This window comes from Peromyscus leucopus, chromosome 17 (genome assembly GCF_004664715.2).
Source record: "Peromyscus leucopus breed LL Stock chromosome 17, UCI_PerLeu_2.1, whole genome shotgun sequence".
Classification (NCBI taxonomy): Eukaryota; Metazoa; Chordata; class Mammalia; order Rodentia; family Cricetidae; genus Peromyscus; species Peromyscus leucopus.
The window spans coordinates 27290505-27307682 of NC_051077.1; the positions used below are offsets into that span (position 1 = coordinate 27290505).

Here is a 17178-nt window from a genome sequence, read left to right on the forward strand (position 1 = left end):
TAACATTTTTCCCCCTCTGGAGTTACTCTCTTATACTGTTACATTAAATTCCAGAAACAACAGGATTCGTTGATAAGCATCTTTGTGACAAAGGATCAAAACTACCACAAGCAACAGGGAGCCCTCAGGACAGACTGACCACCTTATAATGGAATTACCATCCAAATAAGGACCTCTTCCATAATGTTGAAGCTGTGTGCTGGAACAGGTGTAATCATGTCACTGGAACCAGATTGCATCCTTCAAGAACAGAAGCATCACCAGGGAGAACCAGAACTGAGACAATATCAATCAAATCAATGTTCCAACCAAGGTTTTCTGCACTGACTGTGCAAAGGCCAAAACACTCCTTTGTTTCCTTTTTCTAGAAAACATCAAGGTTGCTATTAATCCCATGAAGATGGACTTGGTAGGGGTTATTATTGAACCCCATATTTGTTCTTTCCAGTAGCTCCCTTGCTAGAGCTCCTTTGATTAACCTCCTTTACTAGCTGCTTTTATCTGCCCTTTGCTGCTACTGTGACTGCATGTGGAAAGCCATGGGTATTGCTCCAAGCTGGAAATGAACCTCATGAAGAGTGAAACAAAAGGACCAGAGGTTGGCTCAATAGATGCCCGGGTGGATATAGACATCAGATTTACAAGTGAGGAAGCATTTAAAGCCTGCATTATGAATCGTGGAATCTGCCTCCAGTACACCCAAGGGGTCCCTGAAATCCTAGGTGTGAACACTTATGACCTGGCACCCATGCTTCTTGTGCCATGGGCTCACTTTGGCAACCTGAAGATGCTGTCAGCTGTAGCTGAGCATACCAGCCCAAGCATGATCCAGCTTGAGGCTAGAGGCCAGATGAGTCATTCTCTTTGTGAAGAGCATATGGCAAGTAATGGCATGATGTTACAACAGATCTGGTGTGATAGTCCACTCATTGGTCTACAGAGCCTTCTAGGCTTCCTGTAGGCCTTGTGCATCCTCTGATGTGGGGGTGTAATCCTGCCTTGGGCTACAATCTAGCCAATGGGTTCACAATTGGGTGAACTTGCCTCTCCATAGCAAGTAACTTGAGATGGTGGGTACTTAACCAAATAGTCACCCTCACCCAGTTCTGCAACAGGTATAGTACAGGAATCAAATATCAGCCAGGGGTACATGTCAGATACCATGCCCTCCGCAGCCAGGTGCTCAGTAGTGAAGCCATACGTTTGGCCGCCTGGAAAGTTGGCTCCCACCGCCTCATTTGGTTCCATCCTCTGGCCTTTGCTCCTTTCCACAACTACCCAACTTCAGGCCTGCTGCAGCGGCCACCATCTTCCCATTTTCAAAATTTTATTAAATTTATTAATTCATTGTGTATTTGTGTACTTATTTCTTTTTCTCTCTCTCTATTTCTGTCTGTCTGTCTGTCTCTCTCTCTCTCTCTCTGTGTGTGTGTGTGTGTGTGTGTGTGTGTGTGTGTGTGTGTAGATCAGAGGACAACTTGCAGGAAGTCCTTCTGCCTTTGTGAGGCATGGCTTGCAGGGACCAAACTTAGGTAGTCAAGCTAAAGCTAAAGCCCTTTTCCTTGTGGAGCCATCCCACTGGTCCCTCCTTCGTCTTCTTGGGAACCAATTCAGAATCTGATCTATCCCGAACTTGTTTGAGTCATTTGGGGGACTGGCTGCTGTGAAATACAGTGAGTCGTTGGAGAGGGTTGAAATTCCCAAGAAATGTGTTTGAAAGTAATCATTTGTTTCAGCTTTTTTTCTTTTGGGATTTTCGTTTCTGGCATGTATCATCTAAGTCCTCCCAACCACACCCTGGTTGATGGATTACTTTCAGCTATAGTTCTATGACTAAAAAGAAATTGGAAATAAAGTATGCTTTTTTTATAGTCCACATGCATGTTAAGCTTTTGATGCAAGATGGTTGTTTAAAGGCTCTTGATAATTGGTACTAATTTGCTCAAAAGCCATGTACAAGACAAAATCTGTTAAAACAGGTTTCATATTCCTACATAATAACCATTCTAACAGAAAAGGACTATATCAATGATAGAAAGGAAAGGTAGTTTTCCATCCTCCAGAGAGTAAAACTTGGAGTAGGGGGAGAAACAAAATGATTTTAAATGTTTTTATCTACCCCATGGAAACCACGGCCCCACCAAGTCTCATGGATCTACTGTTGCAAAATTTGTGTTAGCATTTTCTTTATTACCATTGGACCTCCTTATCACACAGCTCTTCTAATATTTCTAGCTTTTACATCATTTACTTTTGTCTTTTGTTATTCTTATTATCACAGCTTTGACCCCTTTCATGTAGAATGCCTGTGAGCACCTAGTCATGCAGATGACAAGAACAAGAGACCCTTTCTCCTCTAGGCCAAAATGGTAGGGTGTTGGGGAACCTTCTTAGAGTGTGAAAGGGCCTCATACATCAGTCAGAACTTCTCTTCAATGAGAACTGTTAGAGAAGAGCTGTGGGCAAAAAGAAGGGAAGGAGAGAACCAGAAGTTTCAGACAAGTACCGTTGCTAGTCATTCACTGAGCAATGTTGGCCTGAGTAGCTGCATTAAAATTAGTCTAGTGCCTTGCAATAATAAGCAAATTAACTCAAATTTCTATAAAAACTTTTATCTTCACTATTGTGTGTGAAGTTTGACTTTGTCAGTCCAGTGAAATGACATATGTTAATATAACCAGGAGTTCTTAAAACACATACATGCAAATACTACACACTCATTTTCAGGGATCAGAATGAAGAACCTAGAGGGTAGGTGGACTCTGGCATTGGCATATCTGAAGCCTTACATATTGATTCTAATGTAGAACTAAGACCATCAACCAAGTTCTAAGTCACAGATGGATTTAGGACCTTATATCAGGCAAATGAAAATCTAATAAAATGTAGCTGAGAATAAGCCACAACAATGAGGAAAACACTGAACTGAGATTTCTGACAAGACCAGAGGACAAAACAATTGCCTACATGAAAGGCTCTGAGGGACTGACTCAGCAATCCCAGTTCAGTTAGCAATACAACAGCTCAGAACATGGTGTGGGTAGCTCTTCTCAGGTCAGCAGTAACACTAAGCTTCCACTGTATGTCCACAGCCTCAGCATCCCAAAAGGTTCACCCACAGTTGCTTTGTCTCACTTAAGGTTCCTCTGGCTCCAGAGATGACACAAAGGATGCTTTGGAGATCCAGCTCTTGAACACTTGGTATTCTTTGATCTTATAGTTTGCTAATCTCCAGTTTAATGTTCTTCCAGCTGAGCTCTTTTGGCCTGCAATTTGCTTACCTCTCAACCACCTTTAGCATAACGCAATAATTACAAGCTTCTCAAATGGAGAGATCCCCGTGTATGAAAGAGCTTATGAACCTTCCCATGAGTAATTTATTACCTTGGAAAAAAGTCGCTACAACTAAAACTCCTCCTTTATCTGTATAATATAATTATAAAGTTAAATATACTTGGCATAATAATAAAGTAAAATCTCTAGATCAATTATGACATTAGATAAACATAAAATGAGCATATGTGATCTGATGAAAACTACATCTAGTCTTTGTCCAGTCTCCTGGCACAGAGCAGCAAAACTGTTCATATTTCCTCACAGGAGCTGAGGGAGAGGTGAAGACCTACAGTTAGCCTATCTGCTTCTCTGGCTGGACTAGCCAGTGGGCTCCTAGAGAGTGCCTGGGCTGGGATAAAGCAATGAATTTCAGGATGGAAGTTGGGTAGAAAGGTCTGTGTGATGAACTGGAGATGGGAACAGAGAGGAAGGGGAGGCTGCAGCAGATGGTCTGTTACAGAGCTGGCATGAGCCTCGGGGTTTGGACTTGGAGGAGCTAGGAGGGAAGCTGAAGATGTAGTTAGCCTACCTGGTTCCCTGGCCGGGGTGCTGTAATACAACAAAGTCAGTTGAAATATTCTTTAAAAGTAATCACAACTTACTCCTTTCAGAAAACTATCCAAGAGAGTAGTAATGGTGATTTGATCAATTTTACTTAACAAAGTAATTGATTATTTATTGAAATGATTCTTTTTTCAAAGACAAAATATTTGCTGCGTGCATTTGAAATAATTTTTATAAATATTTTTATTTTATAATTAATTTAATTTTACATATCAGCTACAGATTCCCCTGTCCTTCCTCCTCCCACCCCCAAATGGGAATAAGCAGAGTGCTAGAGAGGCCCCCAGAAATCCACAAAGATACCTCCACTGTAGACTACTGGCAATGGTCAAGAGAGTGCCTGAGCTGACCTACCCTGGGGATCGGATGGCCGAACACCCTAGCTGTCATGATAAAATAATTTTTGTAGTCTCTGAAACATCTCAAAGTTAAAGTGTTTTTAGGTTCTGTGGATTTTATTTATTTTTTTCCTGATTAGCAAAATTGTTAGGCTACCAAAGCTTATGTGAGTTAGTGTTCATGGCATTTGACAAGTTAAGTGAAAAATAAACAAAAAAGTCATGGAATATGAACTATTCTTAGCAGCCAAGTGAACAGATCTGGGTATATTTTTATTAATTACTTTGCAGTTGATTCTCTTGGATGTGTTCACCTAAAACACCATAAATACGGGCAGAACAGAAGTTCACAAGTCCTTTCTTTCGGCTTAATCTTTTTAAGCTATTCTAGCAGCATGGTGTCCCAGTTGGGATTTCTGGGTCAGTCTTCAAGGAAGTGTAAAGTACATCCTCTAGGCTGGGATCAGCGGCTTTGCAACTGCATTTAGCTTTCTAAAGCTTAATGGTTGTTCTCTGTCTATAATGAATAGAACAAGCTATCGCTTTGGAAAGCAACAGCGTGAAGAATGTTGGCAAATAAAGCTCTCTATGAAATCTGAATTTGAAACTGCAAAAGAATTTTTAAGGAGAATTTACTTAATTTTATTTCCATGCTTCCAAGAACCGTGGTTGTTTTCTTTTAAATCTGCTCTGCCTATTTGTTTATGTAACAATATTGTCTGCATTTACATAAGTCCAATAAAAATCTATTTGAAAACTGAAATAAATTGGAAGTCCCTTGGATTTCAGCTGTTAGCTGAGAGTGGTTTTTCTCAGGCTTGATGATAGAGTATGCGAGAAGTGTTGGACTAAATTGACATAAACATTTGGCTTTATACACCTAACCACCTCCCTTCTGTTCTTTTCTTCAATGCTGTAATTTTCTGACTCTCTGTAAACATATAACTCACAATAAAGCATAAAAACATAAATCAAGACTATAAAATAAGACAGGAGAGGCCAGGGGCACATTCATCTCACACAGGGCACTGGGATCTGCAGAAAGTACGTGAGAATTGATTGAAGCTTAGCTCCCACATGTATAAGCTGTAATGTGAATCATAAGTAAATCTTTCTACACTTTTGCATTTTCTTCTTGTACCAACATGTGGATGAAAATGCATTAACTGAGTGATTGCTCTAAGATTCAATGTAGTTATAATGTGTTATCTAAAATTGGGAAATTTTTGGTTGCCTCTTTGCTATAGCATATGAAATAGATACTTTTAGTATGCCCATTTTACAAATACAGAAGTTGAAGAGAGGCAACCTGAAGGCACTCATCACTATACTCACGAAGAAAATAAAGAACTTAAACTTGTCCAGTTAGAATTATTGCCCTCATTTTATCCACTGAAAAGACTGTCCTCAACAAGCTTTATAAATATACCTAATTCAAATCAATAGCAAAATTCTTGTCTTCCTTATTTTTCACTCTAGAAAGCTTAATTTTATTGCCATAATTAGTCCTGTTGTTTTGAGGCAATCCCACTAGATACCACCACACAGAAACTTTTACAGCCAAAAAGAAAGTCTTTATTGCCAGGCAGCAGCTGCATAAGAACTTGCCCAATCATGCAACTCCAAGTTTTGCAGAACTTTGTCTTTATGTGCAAAAAACACAGCCTGTTTGTCACATATCAGTTACCAAGAAGCAGAACTACAGAAGCTGAAAAACCAAGTTAGTACATTTTAGGGGCTTTCCTAGAACTATAGACTGGTCCTTGATAGATCAGGTCTTTGCTCTTGTTTTGGCAACTGTTAGGGGTCTGTATGCTGGGTTTTAAGGTCAGAATGCTGCCTATAACGTGGTGGATGTCAGTTGTGCTAATGTCTGAGGGCCTGTCACATCCTCCATTGGTTCCATGGCATGAGTCATATCATGGACTCATCTTGGGCTGGGGGATTATATTGTCCTCTTAGCAGTAACAATTTAATAGAATTTACTCTCCATTTTACATACTTAAGTAGACAGTTGAATAAGCAGGGTTCTATAGTAAGGGCTAGGAGTAAAAGATTAATGGTCCTCCAGTGGCCATAAATAGAGTTGTTAACCAGCAGGACCAGGGGAACAAGGATTAGTACCAGTTGTCATATTATTGGTATCACTTTTCTCTTTCCTGAAGATTATTTCTAACTATGGCTATACTTTCTCTAATTACCCCTGACTGTTTGGCCTAGAAGAAACAAGTTTCTCCCAATGCCATACAGAGATCTCCTTGTTTCATTAAGAGGAGATCAAGTCCTTTACAATTATGAAGACCAACTTCTTCCAGGAGTCTATCTGACTCTCCAGACAGGTAATAGAGTTTTACAGAAATCTCAGGTCTATGTCTCCTTGAATTCCCTAAAGTTTTTAATCCCCTACAATTAGGGCTGAGACCTCAACTACAGTGGAGTCAGTGATACCTGCCCCCATCATTGGTGGAGACCTCAACTACAGTGGAGTCAGTGATACCTGCCCCCATCATTGGTGGAATCAGAATGGGCATGGTTCTTCATGCACAGGGAAATCCAGAATCTAGATTTAGGTGGGGCCTACTGTCTTCTCTATTATGGATAAACACCTATGAATGGACATACAGAGGATGCAAAGGAATGAGCTCTCCTCCAGTGAACACAATTCAGAAGAGGTATACTTGGTTAAGCTGTTAGTACAAACAAGGTGGATAGTCTCTGGAAATATTCTCAACCACTATTCCTGGAGTTAATCTGCTGTATATGGCTACATAAATTTGCACAGGGGAACTATTGAGGTATCTTAATGACATGAAGCAGGAACCCTTTCCTTGCAGGTCCCCCAGGGTGAGCTTAGATTGGTCCCATTTTCAGTTGTCAGAATTAGAAATGGAGGTTATTGATTGATTAATTCTAATCCCAGCATAATATGGAGGTCATGGGCCTTTCCCAATGTGAAACAAAGAGGACAAAATAGGGCAATTATAGTCATGGAGACTGTATCAATTTTATCTTTAGTGAGTCATAGGACCTGGCCTTGACCCATCTATCCCTGTCCTTTGTAGCCTCCTTCAGCTGAGTGTGGTGAACCCACAGGGTGACACTGACAACCGTCACTGTCATAGCAGTAGTGAAGACCACAGGATATGGGCCTTTCCACATTGGCTTCAGGTTCAAGGTCAGGATCCTCTTTACCCAAACAAGGTCATCAGGCTGGAATTTTGGTTGTGAGCCTAGCCTTTAACGGCTGAGCCATCTCTCCAGCCCAGGCTGGAATTTGTAGGCAGGCTCAGACACAGATAAGATGCAAGCTCTTGAACCATTTGATGAATAGTTCTCTGAGCTATTGCTGGATCTCTAAGGACTTGAGGAGGGAATGGTTAGTAATTTCCACCTTAGGGACAACTCTTAGTTAAGGGAGGAGCAGGTGAAGCATCCCAAACAAAATTTCAAATAGTGTGAAGCCTTCCTGACTTAGGGTGCACCCAGTCCTCAGGGTGGAAAATGGTAGGGAGTGGCCCAATTTTCAGCAGCCTCAAGGATATATTTAATTAAAGTTTTCTTTAAAGTCCTATATAGGTTTTTTTTATCTGTTTTGAGCTTCGTGGCTGATAGGCACACTATAGTTTCCAATCAACATGTAGGACCTTTGCCAGACTTTGGAAAACTCTGGCTTCAACAGATTCATGCAACTTTCTGTAATTTCACTTAAGATGGAGGTATTAGGAGCCTCTAGGGCAGCTGAGCTAGAAGTGGGAGAAGTTCATGATGGTCTGGAATGTCTCATGGTGCACACACTCTAGGAACTGTCTGTTTTCTGTTGTACTATCACAAAGTAATCTGAGAACCCTGGTGCCTCAGCATCTCAGTCTCTGGAGTTATTGCTGGAACCTCTAGATATTGTGAGGTGAGCCCAACAGAGACCACCACACGGACACTCTTCAAGTCAAAAACACAAGTCTTTATTGCTAGTCAGTGGCTGCATGGGGAACTTGCCCAAATCAAGCAGCCCCAAGCCTTGGAGTCCTTTGTCTTTATGTATCAAAATCACATCCTGGTTGTCATACTCTGTTGGCAAGAAGCAGAATTAAAGAAGCCAAAAAGCAAGGTTAGCCCATTTAAGGTCTTTCCTGGAATCATGGACTAGGTCTTTGATGGATTAGGTCTTTGTTTCCATTTTGGCAGGTTTGGAGTTTATGTGCGGCATTTAAAGGTCAGAATTGGTGGCGCCAGCTATTGTGAGTCCCAGGGCCCTGTTACAACATGAACTCAGAATTAATAGAAATGACTCTGATGAAATCACCCTGTAGAGAGCCAAATTCTAATTCAATTGGGTCCCACTTTAAGTTTTTTTGTTTGTTTGTTTGTTTTGTTTTCACACTGTCTATGTTGGTTATTTTTTTTTTTTTTGTCAAATTGGCACAAACTAGAGTCACCTGAGAAGAGTGACCCTCAAAAGTACCTCCATCAGATTGGCCTATGGATATTTTCTTAATTGCTAATGAATGTAGGTGGGCACATCCCACCATGGAGGATACCATCTCTGGGCAAGTGGACCTGGGCTATATAAGAACAGTAGCTATATAAGAAAGCCAGTGAAAAGCTTTCTTCCATGATTTTGCTTCAGTTCCTGCCTCTGGGTTCCTATTTTACTGTGTCCATACTTGCCTCAATGATAAATTATAGCTTGTAAGTTGCAGTAAACTATATTCTCCTAAAGTTGCTTTTGGTCAGTATATAAGTAAAGCAACAGAAAATAAGTAGGACACTGCCCAAATGCAGAGAATCAATCCAAAAGGGGAATTCCTCAACTGAGTCCCATTATGTTATTAATCAAAAGCAATTGCAGGGAAATTCACAATTTAGGAAAGAATGATAAGCCCAAAGGAAATGTTCAATAATGCCATTTCTATGGCCTCTATAGAAGGAAAAGAATTGCATTCTCAAGGAGGAAATGCATTTCTGAAAATCTTGAAATTAAATGTTGTTCTCTGAATTTTAAAAATACTTAGGATATCATAAAATTGTAATCATACTTATGAAGTATAAAAATACAATGATGGGTATAATCATGTAGAAGGAACTCACAGAAAAAGAGAACAGAATGAGGTTTATCAGAGGTGAGGGTAGATAGACAGAGAGCTGGTGAAAGCTATAATGATCTCTTCACAAAGGAGGAATAGTGATGTCCAACAAGGCTTGCTAAGTAATGATTTGATCTATTTTATCAGAGTCATGAGGTAGCTCTTCAGCTGTGGGGGGTAGTCTTACGTCATTATATGTTTACTTTGCAGGTTGAGCTAATACTTTGGTCCTTTATAAAATGAATTAAAATATAAAGAGTCAAGCCTTTGTGAGTTTTAAAGTGGTTGATTCATCTTTTGTCTTCCGGTCTGTGACACAAATATCACAAGAGACATGTAATATAAAATCTGTAAGAGATTATCAGTTTTGAAGAATGAAGCTCTTTTTTGGTTAGAGAAGGAACCTGAGATTTTGTGTACTGCATCAAAGTCATAGCATTTATAGCAACGTTTCTGTCTCCCTGTCAGGTGTAAGAGGATATGCTATTAGGTACCACTGACTACGTGGAAGAAAAGCCAAATGTCTCAGCTAGGAACTCTTGGGGCTCATTTATGTCTCAGCATATCATTCTGCATTCCTTCTTAGCCAGGAACCTTGAAGAAATAACTAATCCTCAACCACCACTTATCACTTTCCACTCTTCTCTTGCACTGCCGTGTGTTAAGATCAATCCACGTGGATCTATCCAATGGGTAACAGAATTTATTAAGACATAAATGAGGTAATGCACTCAAGATTACAGAATGCAGTAGACAGTAGAAGTCATCCTCTGATCTGACTGGGGGTGAATCCACCTCGAAGGCAGGAGCAGGGAGAAGGGGCATGTGACCTTTCTCCAGCTCCTTTTCAGAGGTCACATACCATGGTAGGAAGCACCGCCTCCTTTGGGCAGAGCAAATACCACTCTAGCAGTATATGCTCCATCTATGTCATGCCAGTTGCCACCATAAAATGAATCCTAGAAACATTTTGGTATACTGATAGATCAGTGTCTTGCTCAACCATCGTCAGAGAAGCTTCCTCCTGCAGTAGATTAGAATGAATACAGAGACTCGCAGCTAGACAACAGGAGGAGAGTAAGATCTTGGAACACTCAGTCCTAAAAGATGTTTCTCCATCAATTTACTCCTCTCAGAATTCAGGGCACACTGCAGAAGAGAAGGCAGAAAGAATGTAAGACATGAAGGAAACATGGGATTCTAAACATAGCGGGACCTACAAACATACGAGCTCGCAGAGACTATGGCTGTATGCACAGGGAATGCACAGGTCTTCCTCAGATGGAGCCCAGGTGCTTAGAGGGGGAAATGGACACAAGCCCACATTTCTAACCCAGGAGCTACCTTCAATAGACAAGTGCTCACAAATGAAAAATTAGTGTTCTCCAAGGCAGTCTCACTGGGTATACACACCACTCTTAAGGGTAGGCTGCATGCCAAGCAGGAGATAGCCAACACTAAATTAACTCAGTAGCATTGGGTAGTTTTTTTGTCTCATTATGCTTTGTCAGCATTTTCCCACCTCATAAGTCCTTTTCATTTACAATATGCTTTCTGGTTTTGTGTTTTCATGGGATTTTTGTTTATGCAAAATATGTCTATATATCTATAAGTTTCTTGAACTTTCTCTTTGACTCTTTTTCCTATTTGTTTGACCTATTCTGTTGTGTTTTTTACCTTATCTAATTATATTTTATTAGTTATATTAATATAATAAAGTTGATATAATCAGTATTCAAATTTATATTGTTATTAATAATAAACATTTATTATTATTATTATTATTATTATTATTATTATTATTATTATTATTTTAGACTGTGTCAGTGAGAGAAAAAAAGGGTGTGATTTGGGTGGATGAGGAAGTTAGGAAGATCTGGGAGGAGCTTGGGAAAGGGAAACCATAGTCAGAATATCTTGTGTTTAAACTCTATTTTCAATTTTAAAAAAAAAAGTGTTCTTTTAGTTTCCTATGGCTTTATTTGTTATTGGTTACTATTAACTGACTTACGACTTACTGAGTGTTACGTAAATCTGATGAAAAGGTTTTTCTTCTAACAAAAACAGAAATGTACGGAACTAGTAAAACAAAACAAAACAAAACAAAATACATCCTGAGTGAGGTAGCACAGACACAGAAAGATAAACTTGGTATATATTTGCTTGTATGTGGATATTAACTCTTAAGTCAATGATAACCAATCAGCTGTAGATTCACAGTGGTTAAGTGTACAGTGCTAAGGGGGACAGACAGATTTTACTAGGAAAGAGAAATAGAATAGATAGTTACGGATAGATGGGCCGGGAGCTGAAACCAGAAGATCAAGTAGAGATGGTGAGGAGAGAGGGAATGAAGAGGGAAACACAGAGGGAGAGACAGCTAAAACTAAGACCTCAAGAAGCTTCCTGAAGTATACACATGTATGAGTGAGTTGTGAATGAAACTGTCAAAAAATATAGGAGAGGCGCAGCCCCAACTGGCCATCTCTTGTCACCAAGTGAAGTTTCTAGTCCCAGGACTGGGTTACATCTAACTGAGTTACTGGCCAAATGGGTCCTATGGAAACCCTCAAACAACATCGGCTGGTACCAAGACTGTAGGTTCCTCTCCACAAATGGACAGTTCCCTTTGCTGAAGACAGCACTTGAGCACAACACAACTCAATGAACACGGAAAAGTGGGCTGGTGCCTATCTGTATAGAGCCTTCACACCTATGCTCTAGCATTTTTGATATAGGAAAATACTCTGCATACTACCAAAGGAGAAACATAAACACCAGTCAGCCATGAACACTTTCATCTACAACGACGCCCTGTCTGTAATATATGCTAATATATGTTGGCACAAAGTTTGTGAGAGTAACCAGTCAATTTCTGGTTTGACTTAATGCCCACTCCTTGAGATGGAACCCACACCTGACAACGCTCAGGTAACCAAGAACCTGAGATTAGATAGCCCAAGTACTAGGGTAAAACCAAATATTCCTGTTCTAAAAAACAGAACAAAAACAAGCAATAAAACTATTCCTGATGACATTTCTGCTATACTCACAGATCAGTGCATTGCTCAGCCATCATCGGGAAGCTTCCTCCTGCTAAGGATGGAACAAATACAGAGACCCTCAGAATGGACATTGTGTAGAGAGATGTAGAGAGTGAAAGACCTTGGAAGATTCATCCCTAAACATGATTTCACTATCAAATCCCTCCCTTCCAGGCTCAGAGAACCCTGAAGAAGAAGAAGAAGGAGGAGGAGAGGAGAGGAGGAGGAGGAGGAGGAGGAGGAGGAGGAGAGGAGGAGGAGGAGAAGAAGAAAGAAGAAGAAGAAGAAGAAGAAGAAGAAGAAGAAGAAGAAGAAGAAGAAGAAGAAGAGTGTTAAGAGCCAAAGGAATGGAGGAAACCCATGAAATGAAGTCCTCTAAATCAACAGGAGAAAGATCATATGAACTCAGAGAAACTGAATCAGCAAGCACAGGCCTGCACTGATCTACATCAGACCCCGGTGTGTATATGATAGCTTCCAGTTAGTGTTTTTATGGAATTCTTGAATATTTGAACAAGTAGATCTCTAATTCTCTTGCTTTTTCCCTTTTATTTTTTTTCATTTTTCTTTATTTAGAAATTTTCTACTCACTCTACATACCACCCACAGATCCAGGCTCTTTTCCTTTGTTTTTGTTCTTTTGGTTTTTGGTTGGTCTTTTTAATTTTCTCTTGTTTAATTCTGATGTATTAGGATTTTATCTTATTTTATTTTATTATTAAAAAAAAAACAAGAAAATTATCAGACGTCTCTAAAGTCTCCATGTATAATACACTATAATAATAATCAAGCCTGGTTCTGGAGTTTGATGACCATTATTGAAATGTCGTTGCGTTAGTCAGCTGCACCACTGTCATAAATACCTCAAATCAATCAACTTTAATGAAAGAAAGTTTATTTTGGATCTCTGCTTGAGTGGTTTCTGTTGTTAGTCACTTGACACCGTTGCTTTGGCCTGCACTTAGCAAAACATCATGGTGGTTTTCACTTACACTGCCAACTGTTCACATTCTGGTAACCAGAACACAGCAAGATTAAAAAGAAGCTACTATCTCAATACCTCCTTCAAATGCACAATCTTCAGTGGCCTATATCCTTCCTTGAGCACTTGCTATCCTAAAAGCTATCTATGTTATTTCCCAAGAGCACTGTAGCTGATGAGCCTTTGGGGAAAGGTTTGGAATCTAACCCATCACCGAGTCTAAAGGGTTGCCTTTCAGCATTATGGTGTTAAATTTGTTGAACCATGCCATCTTCAAAAACCATCCCTCTAAATTCAGAACTTCGTGGACTTGACATTTCAGGTTTAAAAGTGTGTTTTTATTTTTTAAAAATGAGGAAAATGCAGGAAAAAACATTTCAGTTCCCCAAGTTAGTCATTTTGAAATAGCTATTCCAATGGCTTTCTGAAAAAAAATCACTTTAGGATTCATTTTAAACATTAGAATGTATGGGCGCCTATAAAAATGATAGTACTGGAGCCATTAATGATTAAGTTTCATAGTATGAAGGGAGTTGAAGACAGTTAAGGAGTATAGAGCTAGTGCAAAACTATGTATAAACATAATTCTGAAAACACGGGACTCTTCTGAAATCGCTTTATTAAAAATTTAAAGCTGTATTGTGGTGCTTCATGGCTTTAATCCCACTCATGAAGCAGAGGCAGGAGGATCTCTGTGAGGCCAGCCTGGTCTATAAATCGAGTTCCAGGAGAGGATCCAAAGCTACACAAAGAAACCCTGTCTCAAAAAACAAAAAGAACAACAAAATATTAATGTAATTAATTTTCATAAAGTTTCAGCAAATATTTCACCTCACTGAGAAATGTGATAAGATGTTCTGGATGTAAAAAATGACAAAGCTTTAAAAAATATAGACAGCAGCCAGTCTGGGTCTGTGGCCCAGCTACAGCTGGTGTCTGTGATAATGTCTGTGGCCTGTGTTACCACCAAAACCCATGAGGATACTTGGGTTTAGGTTGTCACCACGTTCGTGTCTGAGGACCACGCTATTACCATGGCTATATGAATCTGAGTGGCCTGCACTGCCACCCAGGGCTGTGGTGACATTTGGGTCCAAGTTGTGGCAAAGTGCCATGTCTGGGCCCATGGTGGTCCTACTGAAGTCAGGGTCTGTGTTGATGCTCATGGGTTATGTTATCACCTGGGGCTATGGGAAATCTGGCCCTGGTGGCCTGTACACCTGGAGAGCTGCTGGTCCGGTCACTTGCTGGCCACCTCAGTGGGAGAGTTGCTGTCCCCAATGGACTGGCCTCAGTGGTATGGGTGCAGATGAACTGTCGCCTTCATGTGGTCCACCCCAACAGGAGACCTGGCCCCACCCTTGTGTGTGTGCAGGAGGGGTGGCCTTGACTCTTGCTTGATGGGGGCAGTTCTGGTGGAGGCCTGGACTGACCAACTCTCCTACTACCTAGGCCCATATCCACGTCTTTGAGTTAGTCCACCCCAACATCTACCCCATCTATGACCTGCATGAGCAGGTAAAGGGATGAGTCCTGAGGAACCCTAGCTGCAGAATCACCAGGACTTTTGGGGAAACAGAAGAATATCCAAGAGAAGTTTTGGTGAGAGTTTGGTATTGATGGTGTGCGAGAAGCCAGAGGTCTTGAACCAGACCAGCCAACTCATTGCATTGAACATTTGCAAGAAAAGCTGTTTGGGCAGAAGGGCATACTGTGTGACACACCACAGCTCCCAATGTCACTGAGATGAATGAATACATGATAGAGAGATGGGAAGACAAAGGAGCAAAATGATTGTTTGTTTGTTCTGTAGGGAAGGCTGCAAGGGTAAAGGATGGACATGGAAGGATTGTTAGATGAGTGGGATTGGGGTACATGATGGGAAATTCCCAAAGAAACAGTAAAAAAAATTATAAGGAAAGAAAAAAGTGTAGACAGATCATATCAGCAGAGCCTTGTCAAAGTTCAGACATGAAATCTCAAACCATAGCAACGTGGCATTTACAAAATCAGCAGAAGCAGAAAGGACACAACTGTCTGCTCTTCCATGACCTTCTTCACATGATAGGTGTCCTGTCTACTCTAAGGGCAGAAATGTTACAGGACACCAAAAAAACCTACTACGGTCTTCTCAGTTTACAATTATACCATCCCTTTGTCCTCTAAGAACACTCTCTATGCCTGGAGTAAAAACATATAGCTTTCCCTGGGACCTTCCAGTTCTAATTTCTGGAAGTTCCTATGTCATTTAAAACTTATATTAAAGTAGCAAATTTGTTTCTTGGTGATCTGTATTTTGTAATAGGAATGTCAATCATGCAAAGGGTGAAAAAGACTTTTTTCTCCCTGACAAGTTTAATGTTTAGACAAAAAAAAATGATTTGGGGTAAATTACTTTCTTACAGTATTTGTTTACAATACAAATTTTTCATTAAGAATACAATTTGTGAAATTGTTAGGCAATATTTATGTGAAATGGTTTGTCATTTATAAATTGAATTTTGAAATGCCTTTTGATTTGTTTTCTAGGAAAAATCATCAGACAAATTTAGTTTTATAAAAACAAATTGCATATTTGCTATACACTCCATCTTTATACATGTGAGTTTTTTATGGTATAACTGCATCTGTATGATGCAGGTGTATTATAGTGGCATTAAATGCTGCAGGACTATTTCAATTATTGTAATAATGCATATTTATTTACAATCCTATCTATTGAGTCTGAGCCCTTTTAAAATAGTTATTTATTTGTTTATCTTAGTTCGCTGAGCTTGGAAACTGTACTCATTGTGTTAGGAACAGGATATAAAGCACCTTGGAGAGAACCTGAGAGAGAAAATATTGCTCCTTATAAAATGCAAATACCTCTGTGGCCTTTCAGGTATAGGAGACACATTTGTTATAGCTTTGAATTTCCCAAGGGCAGATGGACTGTGGAAACAGCAGAGGAGACCTGGAAATGACTGGGGCCCACAATGGATGGATATTTAATTGTTTATAGTAGCTCTGAAAAGTGGCTGCTTTCTCATTTTACAGTAAAGACAGACTCTGAAGAAGGGTAGCTCCCTGGCAAAAGACTACTCATTTCATTTACTCCTTTCCTCTGTTGAATACTGAAAATAAATAGGATACCAAGGATGAGAATTGAGTTTCTGTATATCTGCTCCCACAGTGGGAATGAAACAGATATTAAACTCTGTGCAATGTAAATGTGGGCCTTCAAGTTTTGTAGGGAGATTGTGACTTTCTTATTGCTGCTGGAAATAATAATAAGGAAGATTATTCATCAAATGCTTACATTGTGTCAGACCTCGTTTCCTGCATGTTATATATAAAATGTTGCTTAACTTTTACAATCAGCAGGCAAGACAGGGTCCTATTACAAGAATCAGGGAGGTAGCAATCTGGCATCAAATCTTTCAGTTAATAAAGCAGAGTTCAAGTACTCAATTTAGGTTGGCCTGCCTCTAATACCAATGCTGTGTAAAATTTCCAGCAAGAATCTTTCTTCAAACATTTGTAGCCCTAAATTTTATGTCAATGATTTTATGTCTGCTAAGGTTATAGCATGCTTCACAGATAAGATTCAACATTCTGCAGTTTAAAATGTCTCATAAACACACAAGACTGAAAAACAGATGATTAGTCAGCCTTTGTGTTAAGAGTATGACTGTGGTAGTAGTGTGTTCTAACTCTGTCACAAACCTCCATGCCTTGAAAGTATACTGTATGAATTTGTGAATTCTACCATTCTCTTTAGGACAGACACAATTTCATAGCAGACAGGTATCAAAGAGCCTATTGCTAAAATACTTTGCCTCACTATACAC

General features: G+C 39.8%; 1 pseudogene; it reads right to left on the minus strand.

Moving 5' to 3' along the window:
• Nucleotides 1–514: 514 nt before the first annotated feature.
• LOC114695172 lies at nucleotides 515–1317 on the minus strand (annotated as a pseudogene).
• Nucleotides 1318–17178: the final 15861 nt, after the last annotated feature.